General features: G+C 36.2%; 1 protein-coding gene across 12 annotated transcripts in view; it reads left to right on the forward strand.

Moving 5' to 3' along the window:
* NBEA (neurobeachin) overlaps nt 1-19,046 on the forward strand; it is a 534,050-nt gene that overhangs the window by 388,185 nt on the left and 126,819 nt on the right. The window contains exon 1 of one of the 12 annotated variants that reach the window (XM_080377541.1): nt 2,605-2,656. The exons of 10 other annotated variants lie outside the window; for them this stretch is intronic. The gene's annotated coding sequence lies outside the window, so the exon portion shown is untranslated. Of the gene's footprint in view, nt 1-2,604; nt 2,657-2,678; nt 4,417-19,046 lie in introns of those variants that run through there. One more of the 12 variants, XM_080377543.1, reaches the window with a different exon arrangement.

Genomic DNA, 19,046 nt, shown 5'->3' on the forward strand with positions numbered 1-19,046 from the left:
TAAGGTGACCCGATCGTTTACATGACAAGAATTTGGTGGTTTGGTTTAGACTCCAAAAATTATTATCTGACTGTGTATGATATAAACCAGGAATATTTTGGAGCTTCTGACCACTTACTGCAGTTATTTTTTCCCTGTAGTTATTGATGTGTCCTTCATAAATTACAAAAGGAACACCTTTTCATCACGGACTTTTATTTTTATATGTATTGAGTTGTTTTGGAAAATTGAGATTATAATCTCAAATCACCTCATTAAAATGATGATTGATCATTTGTCACGGTAAGGGTACCATATGATATTGGTGACTTTTACCAATTTACTTATTTCTAGTTATTTCTCCCTAACTGGGGGTACTATAACAGTGTTTGTTGAACTCTGCTTGTTATTTCAAATCTTCAAACTGCAGTGCCTTGTCACACAGTGCTCATGTTAGCCAAAAAGTCAAATGGTGTTGATAATCTTCGACTGCAGGTACCGGCCTATGCCCCTAAAATGTAATTTGCAGGGGGGGGGGGGAAAGTTCTCTATATAAATTTCACCAATAATTTATTTTCATATGGTGAAAAGTGTAAGTTAAAATGCACATGCAGATGCAGATACATGCAAAGTGCTTGCATTGATATCACTTTATATTTCTTATTATATAGCGATAGTTTTTCCACACACAACTGCTCATGAATTTTAAATTTTTATTTTTTAATATCTGCCTATTGCACTAGGGAGCTAGGAAAAAAATGAAGCCGAGTTGATTAAATTATTTATCCCTACTGCTGAAGTGAGTTTGAAGGCTCATTGAATGTATCTGATTTCTTGGCTCCTCTTTCTCCCCTTCCCCCCTCAATTCATCCTGGTTATTTCATCCATATCATCCTGCCAGCAACAATAAATTTACTTTTTTTCAAGTAGGAAAACTAAAGACAGATATTTGTGCCGAGTTTGCTTTAAGTGTCACATTATATAAAATAGGCAGCATCATTTTTTTTGTGGTACCTGCAATTCTCTGTATTCTTATTTTGTAGTTTACTGTTTGCCTCCACTTTCAAATTTAGGAAGAAACAAAAAGTTAAGTTTAAATGTAAGTTGCTATAGTGTTTGCAAAAGTGCAATTTTAATGGACTTATACACTCTCTACTTAGAATTTTGGGTATAAATTTCTCATTAATTATGTATGCAAACATTTTTCTTCTGCTACCTAGTTTACTGCAGATGCTTTTTATTTTTTTAAAAAACTGTGATATAGCTGCTTTTTACAGTACACAATTAGCATTCATTAGTGCTGAATCTAACACATGTATGTATTCTCTTCCCATTAAAAAAAAAACCAAAACAACCACCAAACAAACCATGAAAAGAGTTTGCATTACTGTTGGACTTGGTCATCCTAGGTCTTATGGATGAACTGTTAATGCCTTAAATTCCTCTAATCTGCAATCTGTTAAGGGAAAAAAACAGTAATTGATTTGTTTTCTTTAAAAGTTATGTCTCAAAAGTAAACATGGAGCTTGCACAACTGTAACTTTAGCTAGAACTGCAGAAATATTCAAGCAGGGGAAAAAATGCATTGAATTATTCATTTGGTTCACTTCTCCATCAGCTTCTGCAAAGCCAGACATTCCTTAAAGTACAGTGTTTTATTTAAGCAGTCCAACACTAGGGTTTTTTTTTTTAGATCTCCTGCTTGGAGAATGCTCTTTTCTGCTGAACTGTGAGAGGAGGGTGGAATCAGTGGGGATTAGCGCCTTTTAATCTACTACATCTGTAGTGGGTCATCCAACGCTGCAGAACTCTCATTACTCTCTCATGCTGTATATGATTAAATGACTGAAAATATTCAATGTTGACCTTGAAAATAAAGCTGTATGTGTTGGATGAGCAGCTTCCGAAGACTTCATGTCTAAACTAACTTTTCCTCTTGGTAACCTAGCCCCGGAATATGTTGTCTGAGATCAAAACTGAAGTGTGGGAGCTTTTGAAATACATCATTATATAAATTATGGCACCCCTCAGCTTGTTCATGCTGTATTTTATGAGTGACCCAAACATCTTTCTAGCCCAGTCAAAATAGGAGGGTGGTATGTCTTGAACATACTTATTTTTGTGAATGGTGTTTTTGTGTAAGCTGGTTTCATATCAGCTAGCAAACAAAACTACATCATCTTGTAGGTAGCTGCTAGAGCTGTTGAAATCAGCAGAAAACATGTCGCTTAACATCTTTGAACATTAGCCTATAGAAAGGTGTAAGTAAGCATCGTCTTTTCATAAACATTTTGTCATGTTACGTGTTTATTGCTGCTTTTCATGCTGCTGATACTTTGGGCATGTTAAGCCCCTCTAACTCAAAATGAAACTTGTCCTCTCCCGTTACGATAACATGGGTATGGTAAATTACCTATGTAACTCACTTTATCTTGATTTAGCTATAAAAAGACATGCCTAACATATTTCAATGCAGACTTCTAATTTTTAATGTAGTGTATAGCTCTCCGGTATTTTCTTTACAAATAATGGTGAAGGGAGGAGTTGAGTGAGTTGGTCGTGAGTGATTAATATGTTTCGTTGAACCTTGTGAAGGCCCTGATCCTGCCAATGCACACATGGCTAGTGAAACATTCAGCTGGTGCTCGGGAGGTCATGGGCTTCTTCAGGCTCATAGGTAAGTGCATGGGCAGTTATTTGCAGGATCAGGGCCAAAGTGGGCTAACACTTGGAGGTTAACATTTGAATAGGATGAAATACAGCGTGCCTTTAAAATACCTAATGCATCAAATGCTTTGGTAAGGAAGTATATTTTTGGCCCAAATATCTACTCTTCTGTCAAGCAGAACTTCCCTATTAATTTCATTGTGTTTTAGCAATAGCATTGAGTTAGTTCCTTGAGAAAGGGCAGTGCTGTTTTGTCCATATTTTAGCAAGATGCTCCCACAGAAATGTGTTTCCGAATCTGCTCTAAAGCCTTTACGAGGAGAGTGAGGTTATTCAGAGAAATGAGTGAAAGGTTATGCTTTCAAAATCTCTATTAAAACTGTATTTTTCATGTCCTTTTGCATATTCAGGACTATTTCTATAACTCCCAAAAGGTACAAAATCTTTTAACAGTCTTAAATATAAGCAACCTACTTGCTAAAAACACTTATTCATTGTTCCTAAAAATATCCTAGCTATAATTGTAATATAAACATGTCAACCAACTTATTATTTAGGGAAGAAGGGGAGAGATGTGTTCAGGAAAAACTTGATACTTAGATCTTTTGGGCTTTAAAATGCACTGATTTTCCCACCACCACTCTGAACTTTGTTTTCTTAACTGGTGGAACATTGTCGGTACAGAGCATAATATTTTATCTAGGGGGGAATTGACTTTCTTATTAAGAGCAGCAAATCACTCTAGTTCTCCTTTTATTTGGGTTTGAAAATTTAACCTAGGTCACCTACTGTCCTTCCTACTTTTCCCTACCATTTTTTCATCCCAGCTCTAGGACAGAATATACAGAACAGGATCCTTTGTGGCATAGTGCTGGTGTCACTGAAATGAGAAAGACTACAGGGATAACAAAAAATCTTGTAATTTCATAAATCTGCAATATAATTGTTGAAAGAGAAATACTAGCTGCTTATGGGAGATATCTGTTTGTCTTAAAGGAATATTATTATCGATTTTTTCTCAATAGTAGAAATAGATCTTGCCTTTCAGGCGTGTTATTGTTTATAACACATTTGTGCCATTGAAAAGAAGAAAAAAATTATGGAGTATCTGTTAGGGTAGTGACAATGTTTTCTCTTGTCTCCTTAGTTTTAGATGAGGCAAAGGAGCTATCTTTATTATTTCACATTTCTGAATAATCTTTATTTATAGTTGATGTTGATACAGAATAATTATTTTGTAAAATTAAAGGAAATTTCCAGGAAAAAGTTTGATTTTTTTTTTTTTTTTTTTTTTTTTTTGTTAATGGTGTTTTTAATGGGGTGGATGTGGTTATGTTGTGTGACACTCAAAATACATGTGAAAAATGGACTGTAAGTATTTTCTTTACTACTTTTACTTGGTCATTACAGTGGTAGTTTTAAGGTTATGCAGCATTTACAGGCCTGCTAAGATCACTACTGCGATCAACGTGATTCTGTCTTATTTTCAGTGAGTGTTTTACCATGTCTATTTCTTGCTTCCTTCTGCAAATTATTTCCAGGAATGAACTGGCTAATTTTGTCTTCAGTTTTTTAAAATAACCTTATCAAAAGGAACAATTACCAAGTGCAGAACTTTTACTAATCCTCTGGAGCACAGAAGAGTATATGGCATATGCTAGGCTGTGCCGTAATGCTTGCAATTTCCAGCTACGCTTCAAGACATTGCTTCTCTAAGTAGGTAAAAAATGACAGCCAGTATGTTGGACAACAGTTTTCTCATTATATTCTGTAAGTGCATTCATTATGTATTATTAGTCCTTAATTGTAAAGATGAAATAATATAACCATTTATCTTGGCAAGCCCATTACTTATCAGCTGTACCTTAGAAAATTGTGTATATCTGTGTGAATGTTTTCTTCTATACATACTATTCAGATTTTTGACATAGGGGATGAGAAAAAACTTTTCAGATTAAATGTATAACTAATCTAATCCACTCTTGGTAGGCTAACTGTGTATCTTCATGGGGTAAAAGAAGCCCTCTCACTCTCACCCCCACAAAATTCAGTTCTTCATTTGTTTTGTTCACCACGCTGCATTAACACAGTTTTCCCTTGTGTGCATCTGCCAGTGTACAATTTAGCCACGGGCATCTGTAGACCTTGTGGTGATCAGTATTGCAGGCAAAAGCCATATGTGTTTAAATAAAAAAAAAAATCTCTTTATTTCATTTGCTGTTTTAACTGGATGGATAACTTTTGTGCCTCAAGACAGAGGAAGAGAAAATACAGAAATAATTAATTGCCTCTATTCTTGAGGCAGTTTCATTTTCCCTCTCCAATATGGAATGCTTGTCAGCTTCCTTGATAAATGACTGCATGTATTTGCATAGATTTTACATTAACACAAAAATTAGTTTTATTTGTGAAAAACTAGTTTACATAATAATGCAAAATCTAGCTTTATGGATTATGTTTCCAAATTTGAGAGACTGAGGAGAAATGAAGGTTTTTTCTTCTTCTTTTTTTAAAATTCTTTTTGTTTGATGTTGGTTTTTTAATGTGAAGGCATATTAGTTTGTAGCTTTGTGTTTTGTTTCTATAAAAATAAATAGATCAGGGTCTTTTAATGTTTATAAACCATTTATTCAGTATTTCATAGATTGAATAATTGATGGTAGTATGAAAATGACTTATTTCATAGACTTTTACGCATTCAGTTTATTAAATAACTCTTAAATATGAACACAAGAAAAAGCTTATGGAACTGTTTTGAAAAAAAAAAGAATTGTGGCAAACTTAGCTGTTAAATACACTATGGGAATATACTTTAAGTTTCTAATGCTGCTATTAAAATAGTGCTCCATCAGGCATTCTTTCAAAGCATTAATGTACTGCATTAGCTTGTATGCTAGTGTAGGACTATTTATTTTCCTATATCTAATTACCTGTCTGTTTTAAGTAATTAGGCATTCCTAGCTTGAAGTGGCAGTACTATACCTCTAGTTAAAAACTGTGTTTTATTCACTATTTGTCATGTCCATAAATAAAATTTACAAATCATTCAGTCTGAAATATCTTTGAAGGAAAATATACTGCCCTAATTTTGAGCCAATTGTAGTTATTTTCAGGTGACATGAATTGGGTGTGTGCTCATATAATAAACCTGGTGTCTTGTTGTCTAAAGGTAACTGCTAATTGCATATCGGCCTGTTGTCCCTGCTGAAGAAAATACAGACGCATTCATTGCTGTTATTTCATGCTCTGTAACAAAAAGAAAATATTGCTCTTTATGAAGCGTGCTATACTTAATGGCAACTTAAGGTAAAAGAGTGCCTTTGCCACTTCTTGAATCTGGGACACCCTAGGTGCCAGCTGTCACGGCTCAGCTAATGATGACAAATGCCCCTCTCTATGCAGATTGCAGAGCTTGCAGGCTGCTTTGAAAGGCAGTCAGATTACCTTTCTTCAGATAGTAACTTAACCTTTTAAACTCAAGTGTCAGAATGAAATTATTAGCTGGGATAGTTTCAATATCTGTTTCTTTAAAAAAGAAAAAAAAGAAAAGAATAAGGCAGTGACTTCAAATAATACCATAGCAGCTCGTATTCACAAATCGTTCATGCTCCTCTGATGTTTTAAAAACGGGAAATTGCTGCCACTGTGCCTGTGAGCACTATATGGAGGTTGTGGGCACTGAATGCATGAATACTGAAGCGACCTCTCGGTTGCAGTACACAGAAATGCGGCCAAGCGGGCCAAATTCTGTCCTTGCTTGCTTCCACACAGCATAGCTCTGACCGATCGCAGGTTAACTGATGCTATTTATAGTAACAGACCTTAATTGATCTTACATGTTGTGAATATACTCGACTCTTTGCGTGACAGTTCATGTTACCACTCTAAGTCCACGAACCTCAGTTAAGAGTCCACTGTATCAGAATAACTGGGTTATTGGGTGGATATGAGCGATTCCACAGAACGCAGTGTCATGTGGTTAATGTTAAGTTACTAATTTAAATAAATTCTTCAGTCAGAGTTTTGGAGTTAATTTCTGGGTTTTCTTGGAAGTAGCTAACAGATGTGAGGATATTACATAGTTCCCTAACAGCACGCTGAAATGTAACAAAGTATAAGCGCCGTATGTGCCACCTAAAGGTGTAGGGTGCTTTTTGAGTGTGTACGCATACATGTGTCTATATTTTTATGCAGGCCTATTTGTATGTGTTTAGATGTTTGAATATAGAAGTAAATAGACACATAGGCATTCATATCAATACACGTACACATGCACTAGTCTACACATGTGACATCCAAACAATATATATTTCCACATTTATATTAAAATACTGACATATATGAGCATGTTAAACTTGCACATTATATTTGCCATTGAATCAGTCTGTACAGCGAACTGTATAAGAATATCGGTTTCCATCTGAGTAAAATGTAGTTTTGTTACAGCAAACAAGTACTTACCTCCAATATTTTCGCATGATCAAATCTCCATAGCAGTGGGCAGTAATAGACAACTACAGGAAAGATGTGGAAAGACATTTAATGAGAAGACCATGGACACTATGGTATATGGATGCAAAAAAGTAAATAGCAAGAATAGGGAAAAAATGTGCATTTGGTATGAGATTGGAATGTCCCAGAGAGAAAGTAGTTATTATGATTGGCAGAAAGTACAGGAGGCAGAAAAAAATTAGCAAGTTTACAGAGCAAAGTTAAGATGAAATCAGTGTTGCAATAATTGTAACGTGGTTGGTTCTGTAGTAATCATTAAAGGAAAGGTAATCTGATCCATTAACAGAATGTTAATTAATTTTCTTTTCTCCAGAAGAGAACAGATCTGATTGCTGATATGTACATTCACTCAGTACTTACTTCTTTTGGTAATATGGTGTTTGCAAGGGAAATGCTGGTTAATATTATATTAGAAATGTTTCCTTTTAAAGTTTGGGAAAGAACATTTGGTTTTGCCTGTGCATAAGTATGTTAAATTTAACATTCTGTTTTGTTTTGTTTTGTTTTGCTTTGTTTTTCCTTTAAGTCATTATGTTCAAAGTATTTAAAACTATACATGTTTTATTATTTTGAGCAAGTGTAGCACAATCTGGGAAATAAAAAAGACAAAGATCTAGTGTTTTATACTCAGCTTTCTCAGCTTGTTGGTTGAATAGGCATCAAATGAAGTCCAATGCTTATACAAAAGAAATGTTCCTTGTTTGGATTTGCCCCATCTGTGTCATCTGGTGGCTTATGCAATAGGAGGTGTTATCACATGAATCCAAATGCACAAGCCAGTTGTTTTATGGACTCTTTCTGTGCTTGGAGGAGTTTATAAGTTGCCCACTCTATTGTGTGTCACTCCCAGATGACACGTGTGCATTCTGCTGAGCATATTTTGGGGGTAATTATAACTAATGAAGCCTGGTACACAGCTTGTTCACAGAGTGATTTATTCTGCTCCTGTCTGATTCCTGAGAGTTCTGTAAAATGGTTATATTGTGCCTTCCACTTTGGACATGTATGGGAGCATGTGGTATTGAGTCCATCTGAGAAATTTTGCTATTCAGTGTACCACAGACTAATTACAAAGGTGCTGGCTGGGTACATCTGTTTAAAAATATAGGGATGAACTGAAATTATAAAATGGGATCTGTAACTTTAGAGATATTGACTTTAGTATGGCTCTTGTTTAGTCATTTACTCTTCCCAGACTTGCAGTAACTCATTTAGATGTACTGCTGTTAAATGTCTCAGAGATTCTCTGAACCACATAAATTAAGATTAGGTTCCCTTTATACCTTTCAGGAAAGCAGATTTTGTTACGCATTTTAAGTTCTGATAACTGATTAAATTTTATGGAAAGATGGATTTAAAAGACAGAAAGGAATTATCTTGTAGCTTTGCAGATTTCAGAAAGCAACAACAACAACAACAACAAAAAAAATCATGACTGAAGCCTGGGTGTCAACCTCTATTTAACCTTAGATGTACCATTTTCACCCTAACGCGTCTTGACTTACCAGTCTCTCAGGGAAGTAAATCCACTGACATTAGTGGGACCCATCCTTTATACATGAAGTACTTACACGTTTGTTTGCCAAGGTGGTTTTGAAAATCTTTTTTCCGAGATGCTAACATATCTCCGAAATCATGAAGTAACAAGGTGCACAGAAGCTGCAGGGTTTGTCACTTCACCTACCACATTTGCAGATATCCAAGTGGGCTGGATGTTTTTACAAGTGTCTCAGCATCAGTGTTCAGTAATAATAGTCTTCATATCAGCTTCTTCCATCTTCATTCTCTAACTCTGTATCCAGATATGAAAGACTTTTGCATCTAATTTCTTCCAGAGCTTAAACAAAATTTTCCTTCACAGAAAAAAGAGAGGTTAAAAAGTTTTCGTACTGCTTGTAGGAATGGGAGAAGAGAGATAAACCCTTATTTTGGTATACATAAAAAGCATTTTGTAAGGTTGGAAAACACTGCTTAGAAAATACAGGTCACATTCTTCCTACTACTGCATGAGTAGGAAATTAGTTTCACTGAGAATGAATTATTGTTTTCATCTGTTATTGTGAAAACAACCTGGGGTGTGCTCAAGACAACATTAGCAGCATGATTGGTGAGAAGATATCACTGGTTCTCAGAAGTGAATCATATAAGATGGCATTCCTCAGCTAGCATGTTAAGCAAGGGGATGTGGTTACCAGCAGACCTGAAGTTTGCCTGTGCCCTAACCTGTCCTAGTGAAGTTTGTAGTATAAATAGCATTTTTTGCAATCAGTACTTTCACTGGGAAAGAAAAGGAAAGAAAACAAAACTTCAGACTAATTTTTATCTTCATAACCATGAAGATGAAAGCGGACAGGTCTGCCAGTGGCTTCATTCTTGCTCCTGAATTTGCATGGAGCATGTTCTCCTAGAAGGAGTTTGCAGTGTTATGTACCAAAGATGATAACTGTCAGAAGGTAAGTGTTGGGGAAAAGCTGTAAATAATGGGTGTGAGTATATAATGTGTGTGGAGAAACACAGAATTTGAAAACTGAGTTTGCTGAGAACAACTGTATCAGTTTTAAATAATTAGAATTTGGTTTGGGGCTGTGGCAGTGAGGATGTTTACCTTTATGCATTCTTCAGGATTTCCTCCATGTATAAAAACATGTTCTGAGGACAATTTTTACATGATGATTTATGGCAATATGAGATCTGACCTGGGTTTAGGCTCATTGATGATACAATTGTGATAGGTTTTGACTTGTTGGATAAGGCACATATTACCTGCTTATCGTGCCAGATATTACAAGAGGTTTGCTAAATTGACAAAACATGCTTATCTTTGAAATCCTTAGATAGGATACACCTCACAGATGAAAACCAGCATTTTGCATGTTTTGTAACGTTTTCTGGTTTTTTATTTGTTCTGTGTTAAGGACCATGAAAAACTACAATGACTGGTATATTAGAAAATGCCTAAAAATGAGCAGTTGTTTTCCTTGAGGAAAGTTTGTTACACTTGTAAAGAATAGTTAGCTGGAATTATGTTTGTATGCTATTGAAATGTTGCAGTTGTCAGGTGTAGTTTTGTTTGCTGAGTAATCTACTCATGTTAGTCAGAGTACATCTGTTCTATATAATTTTAAACATTTCATAAAATATTTAAGATCAATGGTCCAAATCAAGCATTAACTAAAATGATGACGCTAATTACATCAGATTTAGTTGGGTCAGTGAAGCTTACATGTCATTCTTTTGTGCTGACGAAACTTTTGTTGCATGAACTCATGTCTCATTTTAGCCAGGCTCTGCAAGAGTTTGCATCATAGCAGAGTGTGGCCTTCTGAAAGCTTGGAATTGCAGCTGTAGTTTCATCCTCTGTGCTACTTTCCTTTCCTCTATAAGCTGCATTCATTTTATTCATTTCTATTCTTTAGCTACTTTACATGAATTTTGTGACAGGAATGACTATTCAAGTCACCTTAAACCTAGAAAGTTATTTATGCAATGCCATGCTAGGGCTACTGCATATCATATGCTTATCAGTTATGGGTTGGTGAAAATCATTTTTCATAGAAGTATCTAGAAAATAGTAGTCATTGGTACCTACAATGATATCCATTTAGCAGAAATTGGAACCAAGAAGCTGAGTCACTTTTTGGGCAGTAAATTCTTACTTGCTAAGCTCAGTAGTGTTAGCAGCAGACTTCCCTTTCTGCTGGTAAGCCAGGCCCTTCCATTTTCCCTGGTAGCCTCCCAGATATGTGGGGCCAGGCTGCCTGTTTGGACAGTCTGTTTTCTAGAAATTCTGAAAAAGCGTTGACGGAAGAGTGTTTGCCATATTCCATACGTGCTGATCAGTCACAGAGTGGATGTGTTGGACTGCTTGTAAAGCAAATGCTGGCACGTTTGAATTCAGTGCATTCGTAAGAAATGTAAAATCCAACCTCACACTGATCCTGCCGTACTGTGTGCGATCATCAGTTGCGCAGGCAAAATGACAGTGATTCAATTAAAAACCTAATGTTTATATTCATTTAGTTAAGTTTGTACATCTTTGTAGGATAGGAGAAATAAATCACAAAGAGGAAGGCAACTAAAATTTATGCTGTGCTTGGATTAGAAAGAAAATGACTAGATAGGATGAAGATCAGGGCAAAACAGAATGAATTTGAACTGGAAGACATTAAAACTTTTAGGAAAAATTAATGTGAAAACTTCTAGTAAACATTTGTTTCATTGAAGGGAAGGGACTTAAAAAAAACAATATAAAGAACCAAAGGGGTAAATCAGAAGACAAATTAAGAAGGAAGAGTAGTTCTTTGCCTAAAGGAGTTTGAAATATAGTGGAAACGTGTAGGGCTTTCTTCATATAAAGATAAATACTACACTAAGCAGAAATCTGAACTTTGAGGAATCTCTATCAGCGCACCTAAGCACGGTTGGCCCACGTGGTGACCCTGTTGTGAATCATGCTGGAAAGTGTCAACATTTCCCAGGCTTACTCTTGGCTGTGCTTGAACTGAGCCAGCCTCAGTGGAGCTGCTGATTTTGTGGGCAGAAGTCACTGCTTTGTGAAAGCGAATGATGCTCTCTGGAGTTCCAGACAGTGAAAACAGCAGCCTTTTCAGCAGCATCTTTCACTATTTTAGAGGTTAACCCGTCCAGAGCCTTATGCAATCTATACACTAAAAGAAAGCTTTATTAGCATGGGAAACAGGATGTGTTTGAGAAGAGGGGGACAACAGGGAGATTCCAGAAGCTGAGAGAGAACCTGTGTAATGAAGTTCATGACACATCTTTAAAGGTGTAAATAATTATATTGGCACCTTGACTGGTATTTCTTTACATTCTAAATTAAGTCCTAATGAGTAGGACTGAATGAGACCTTTTTGTATGCACAAACTTCTGAATTTGCTTGTATTGCGTGGTACTGTGTGTTCTTAAATTAATGTTACTAAATGTGGGACTTACGAGGCCTTCATTCACAAGCCTACATTATTTGTTATTGGTCTCGTTTAATATTTATAGAGTGACACACATTTCCATGTTGTAGAGAAATAGAACTTATGTGATTCCGGCCTCACTTTATAGTCTAATTTTGGCAAATGCAAGAAATAGTGAACAAGAAAATAGAAAAAAGGTAGTGAAAAAGGTTAGTGTTGTTATAAATAATGCTAGCTACTATGTTATGTAGGAAGCTTGTATATCTGATTTTATTTTTAAAGCTAGTATAAAATGGGATTTCTAAAAGGACAGTGATGCAGGGAAGAAGTTCTGTCTAAAGGTTAGGACTGGGAGAAGCAACAGTTGAAAGGCAAAGGTAGAAGGTGTGAGACTTAGGTTCCCATTTGATGTGAGTTTCTTCAGATGAGTCAAGGCTGCTGAGAATTCAGAGGTGTTTGAATGAAATGCCGTGGATAGTCCAGGTAGGACTGTTTCACTGTCCCAGGGCCCAGGTGGATGAGTTGAAGACCATATGATAGGCAAGCTGCCTGTTGCTGCCTGCTAAGTAAGCTGAGCCAAACACTAAATGTGGTCAAGCTTTCCCAGAAATGCACAGTTCAGTGCCTGAACACATAATACATAGCTGCAAAATTTATGTGTGGATAGGATCATAGGCTTGATTTCCCACCCAAGAAAACCCAACAAAAAAATCTTGTCAATCCCGGGCAGGAGGATGATGACATTGGCATCACATGATGATAAGTTATTTTTTAGACAGGGTTGCAGTAATGTATCATGTCACCTTGTTGCAGTATCAGGCCTGTAATGTTACTTTTCTTGCTTCTATTGATGTACCAAGTGCTAACGTGGCTCTTCAGCTTTGAGAGGTGGGGTGTTACATATCCAAGTCCTCCTTTTGTATATCTTTGTGGACTCATTTGTAAAAAATACCATTTTAACCAAATACTGCCATTCTAGTTGTGCGTTTCACTGATACTCGGTGGTATATCAGAAAGTTCACTCATATTTTGTTGAGTGTTTAATGAAAGAATGAGTCATCTTTGCAGTCCCGCAGGCTGCAAAAGTGTTCGGAGCACTTCATAAATGTTAGGGTGGTATCCTGTCTAGAAAGCCTCTGTTAACAGAGAAGCACAGAATCAATTATTTATACTTCTGAACTGGTTAAAGAAGATGTTCTAAGTATGAAATTGTGCCTTTAGCAGCAAAAAGTATAATATTTGAGTCAAAGGTCTAAATATCTAATTATAATAATCAGACACAAGTCCCCACAAAGACTGAGGTATAAAATATCTGTACACGTAGATGAAATTCAGGCATAAAACCTAACTGGTTTTATGGCTTTTGGGTGACCTTCATGGTAATATGTTGCACGTAGGAGATGGTCAGTTTTGTACAACCACAATTTGTTTTGTTTGAGGTCTTCTGCGTAGCTGGCTGGTAGTAAAAATATGCAAACTCTTATTCTTTTTACATGCATGAAGTAAGTAAGTTGCAGTGGCTGTAATTCCTGTTATTAAACCTTCTTCATTTATTAATGTTAATCATTAGGTGGTTGTTAATCTGGCAAAAAAACACAGGCAAAGAAAATAGTTTTGTGGTAAGAAAGCAGCTTTGTCTCAAATAAGGGACACTGGATGTAATGCTCTGCACATTACATTCTACAGAAGCGCGTAGGATCTGTTTACCTGGTTGAAATTCAAATTGTTTTATTATGGTGTCAATTCTTTGGTTTTGGCAGCACTTCTAAAGTGTCTATACACAAAAGGACTACCACAGTGAATGAATGCTAGTGTTGACACCACCTAACAAGCAGGGATTATGTGTTTACAGAAGAAGTAATATGATAGGTCAAGTATAAGAGGCACTTCTCAAGAGCACTTCACCACATAATGAGTGACTGACTAGAAAGTGCGGAGCTGCCACTCTTTGGCTTCGTTTCGGTGTTGATGCCTGCCTCTCTCCTCCAAAGCCCTCTTGATCATGTTCAGCTGCTCTGTTCTCATGTGGTGAATAATAGTAGAGTAAAGCTGCTTTTCTGTCTCATTTTTCTTGCTAATTTACACATTCAAGCCATTTTTTGTTTGCTATCCTTATTTGCTATTCCCTTTTGTCAAGGCACTGTTCTCTTTTTTGCCTCAGGCCTAGGAACTAATTTGAGCTTCTATAATTACTTCATGTTTTACACCTGTCTGCATATCATGCACCCCTTGTCTCTGTACTTAAGCTGTATATTTCCTTGGAAGAGAGAAAAAAAAAAAAAAAAGGCTAGTTTTCGTACACAAGGAATCCCCAAGTTTCTCTTCTCAGTCTTCCTACAGGAGAAACACAATTAAACTGTTGAGATGTTCTCAGCAATGCAGCTGACCTTTTGGGTTCATGAAGGACAAATGAATGCTGTCTGTTCAGACAGTTTGTGTTAAGACATTGTTGAGCAAAGAGCCCTGAGCTTTGTTCCTCTTGAATGAAGCAATGGTTGTAGTCATTTTAAAATCATTAAGAGCCTGAATGCACGGTATCATTCTACACTGTTTGCTCTACAGCTGCTCATCTGCTTTAATAGCAGCTTATTAAATTTGGGTCAAGCGCACTCTGAAGAGTATCACAATGAAGAAACTGTTCAAAAAGTTACCTGTTTAAAAAAAAGGCAATTGATTAGATTTTTAACTTAAGTGACAGCTGCAATTCATTGCCTGTTCTTTGTGGTGTCCAGCAGCCAGAGTGGAAGCCTTTTGTAATTTGGTCTTCATTTTGTAAAAGCCTTCTTGAATAATCCAGGGTTGCTTTCCACTCTGAGACCGCCTCAATCCAATTAGGAGTTTAACAAGGGTCAAATTAAGGAGACTTTACACTTCATGTTTGCATCATTAGCCATAAGACTGTTTTGTGTGTGCATGACTGTGTGTCGAGGGAGGAGGGGAGACTGCAAGATGGGGCAGACACAAAGCTGTCATCCACCATGTGGTGCATCCCGCCGCTGAATGGAGGCACAGCAGGCTAGGAACAACATTTCCAGTTGTCTTTTGGGGCTGTTGTCATGTGGATTTCAGCTGGTACACAGTTGTTTAGAGGTTACAGGTGCTAGCTAGAGCCGAGGAAGAAGAGTGTGCTCTGCGCCTAGTCTTTTCTCTCCTGGTAGCCTATTGTTATCGGACAAATGACTGGGAAGAGATGAAGTTAGAAATCTCTTGAGCATTCATTATTTTTGATGAGATGACAACTACCCCAGTTGCTTGTTCTCACTACTCGCGCTGTTTCCTGTTATTTTTTGAAAACATAATTTTTCTGCGTGTTAAGTGTATTGTACAGTGTGAACTTTTTTTATACAAGTGGTTTGTTAGCAGGCTTTTGTTAATCGGATGCACGTATGGACGACTACAAACATGCAGTCGTGTTTTCTAAAATAACAAGTAATCTAAAAACGGTACTGATTTTGCTTACACAGTTTTTGACTAAGGCTACATTTTCCTAATGAATTATTTATAGAAATTGTTGAAAATTAAAGAGAAAACCATAAGAACCTCTTTTCTATGTATGATTGTTCTTAATGACAAGAAAAATTCAGTGTTTAGATGTGTGGGATATTGCTGGAGAACTGTCGCAGTGTCTCTTTAGCAAATGCTTTGTGCTGCTACATACAAAGTAACGATTTATCTAAAAATAACACTTTCATTGTTCCTCCCCCCCCCTAAACCCATTAATAGGTACTTTAGTATCATGCGAGTTTTCATAGTTTAATCCCTTTTCAAAAGCTTTTCAGAATAAAAGCTCTAAATGGTCCTCAGTATTAATTTGATGTGACTTCTGTACAATATGGTTTGAAACTCTCAGAAGCACATTTTTACAGCTTACCCTTTTTTACTGGATCAGTGTGTGGAAAATACCAGCTAAATGTTTCATGGAGTCTCTGCTGTAAGCCGTTTTTGTTGTCTTGCAGATGCTATAGCTTTCTAGTGATTTTTATTTAGTACCATCATTATTAGATAATACTTAAGCCAGATCAAAACCTCTACATATATTATTGTTCATTGAATTTAAATTTTAGGAAATGCTGCTTAAAACATAATATAAAATTTTTTTTTGACCTGGCCCTTGAATCTCATTTGATGAGAATTTAGCTTCAACAGTAAACTGTGCATAATAAATGGTGATTGAGTTTAATGTAGTCTGTGTTTGCAGTCATTCAGATCTTTGTTTACATTTAGACAGGAATAGCTGGCTTTAGGGCTTTGGACACTCATAAATAGTTACATTTTAAAAATGCTCAGCTCTCAGTGAAATATTAATATGATGTGTCTGAGGGAAGTAACAAGTAATTTTAAACTTGTTCTGTCAACTTCTTTATCAAAATAGGAATGTATTTTCTGTTTGGATTGCAGTATGCACAGTGACTGGTGAAATAAAAATCTTGACTGTCCGATTCTTTTCATAAAAATGTCTGCTGTGGTGATTTTTTTCCTCTCAGAAACACTGCCTAACTCTGGAACAAGTGAATTACAATAGTAAGAAATGGTGCGGTGGTGTGTGTTTTGTTTTTTTTTTTTTTTCTTAGTAAGCCCAATTTTAAGGCTTTTGCACAAATTGGTATAAAAGATGAATGAAATGTATGTAAATTGTGTGATATAAGCCTGGTTGAAGATGTTCAGACTGTTTTGAGCGCTAGATATCCAAGAGGATCAGAATAATATGAGATTCAGAATATCACAGTTTTTCGTTCTTTATTACTCAGTTTCTTTAGTCCAAGAAGAATGCAATCACTTGACTACAGAAGCATTTATTCCAGGTACTGTTTGCCATGTCCATGTAAAATAGGGTATCAACAGATATTTTTATATTAAAGAAAGCTTCCATCACTCATTTGTGGCATGCTGTCTTCCTGATCATTATTTGTGTATATTCTACACATACCAGTTTATTTATTTTTTTAACCTGGGTACCTTCAGGAAGGTATTTCACACTATATTTGCAGCATCCTGCAGCCTGGAGAGATGCCCTTTACAAAATTGAAACAAACTGAAATGTAGAATCATAATGGTTATGAAATAACTCCAGTAACATAAAGTAATTTTATACCCTGATATTTTGTGATTGATAGGCTGAAAAGTGCTTTAGTAATTTTTCAAAATGAAACTAGTGAACCCCTTCCTATGCTGAGTAAAAGTCCCTTTTGTCTTCCTGCTAGATCCTTTATTATAGTTTTTTTCACTTTATATGCTTTGGAGTATAGGTGGTCTGTACGATAAAAGAATGGATTTCATAGCTGCAATGCCAGAATTTACAGGTTAAAGTGGCCTTACAGTTGGTGATCACTACCAGTCATTGGTTCCTATTTATCTACCAGAAAATACACTGATAGGAAAAAAAATTCAGATCTGTATTTCAGTAGGATGTTTTACAAATATACATAAGGACATTTGCTTGTAAATTAGATACAAACGTTGAGCTCCTGGGAAGTTATCAAAGTGGACCTTAGTGTCATAAACGTTCTGCCTTCTCTGCCAGGATTTATATAGCCATAAGAAGAAAGGCAACAGCATGATTTATAGATTTGTGTAAGTTTCTAGGAGATCACTCAGTCACCATTTCGTGCCAGTGTTAACAGAGATCTGAAGGTGTGAGTGGTAATCAGGCTCAAGTAAAGCCTAAAAATTTGTCAGCTACAAAGGCTGGAATTTAGGTAAACAGATTCAGAACTTACATAATGTCAAGATTTAAATATTTCTTTCAAATTACAGTAAGCCTGTACTGCATAGATGCTTTAAAGGCTGCTAATCTAAACTTTGAGATTTCCTGTATCAGTGTGTACATTTTTGCTACTATTTAGTGCTGTACAGATGTTTGCCTTGTTTTAAAATTTATATTTTTTTCTGTTTATGTGTTGGTGTAAAACATAACGTCTATATTAAAATATAAAGTTATTTAGATTCTTATTGTAACAAAGTCACTATATACCTTGTTTAGTTGGTTTTGGTTTGGTATTCCCTCTTACTTCTAACATACAAAACCATTTACTAAGCCTAGTTTTACTGTCAAAGCAACTTCAGTATAAAATTGATTACATAGTTATCTAGAGAAGGCTCAAATGCCAGCTTTATTCCTCTTGGAAGGGCTATCTACACTTTTTGTGTATAATGAATTTAGTTCTCTTGAAAGATGCTTGGATTGACAGCCCTGAAGACCAAAGTCCCTTATTTATGCGTGAGCAGCAACAGTTCTGCCTTTCCCACACTGCCCTCCTGATATGCTTGACCCATGACCTGAAGGATCCCCCTTAGGGGTGACAGCTTAGTAGCCTTCATACCCAGTCACTCCTCCAGTCCTCTGCTGGGAGTGCCAACAAGGATGCCAGGGCAGTGGTTCCTTTTTGCTGTGACCATTTGATAACTCCCTTCAGGTTGTGGTGGACATCTCATTTTCCATAGATCATTGAACAGTAGTCTTGGTGATAACTTTCAGGCTCTTTGAGGTAATAGCAAAGCAGAGGTCTTAGGGTAATTAAAGGCAAGACCAGGATTTGGTTCAATTATTATATATAGTCTAGTAAATTAGAGTCAAGTTCTCTAGCCCATTCCAATTTCTTGATTAAGCTAGCCCTCTAGGACTTTTTACAGCACTACTAATGTTACTCAGACCCTCTTACTTTACTCACTGAAGTGAAAGAATACTTTCTGCAAGCAGAAGTCACAAATAGCCCAATTTTCTTCTGGCTTGCAAAATGCAAAGCATAATTAATTTGATAGTGGACTGTACCAAGTTTAATTTGACTCAGAGATCTTATGGGCTAATTGAGTATGTTTCTGATCTCATTTATGGTAAAGTAAACTTAAATTTCATTTGAGTTATGCTAGATAATACATATATGGGCATAAGCGTGGTACTTGGTTCCCTGTGTATAACTTATGTATACTGTATGTATGTAATTAGTCCTTTATGAGACATAAGAT

The sequence above is a fragment of the Falco punctatus genome, assembly GCF_963210335.1.
Source record: "Falco punctatus genome assembly, chromosome: 2".
Taxonomy (NCBI): Eukaryota; Metazoa; Chordata; class Aves; order Falconiformes; family Falconidae; genus Falco; species Falco punctatus.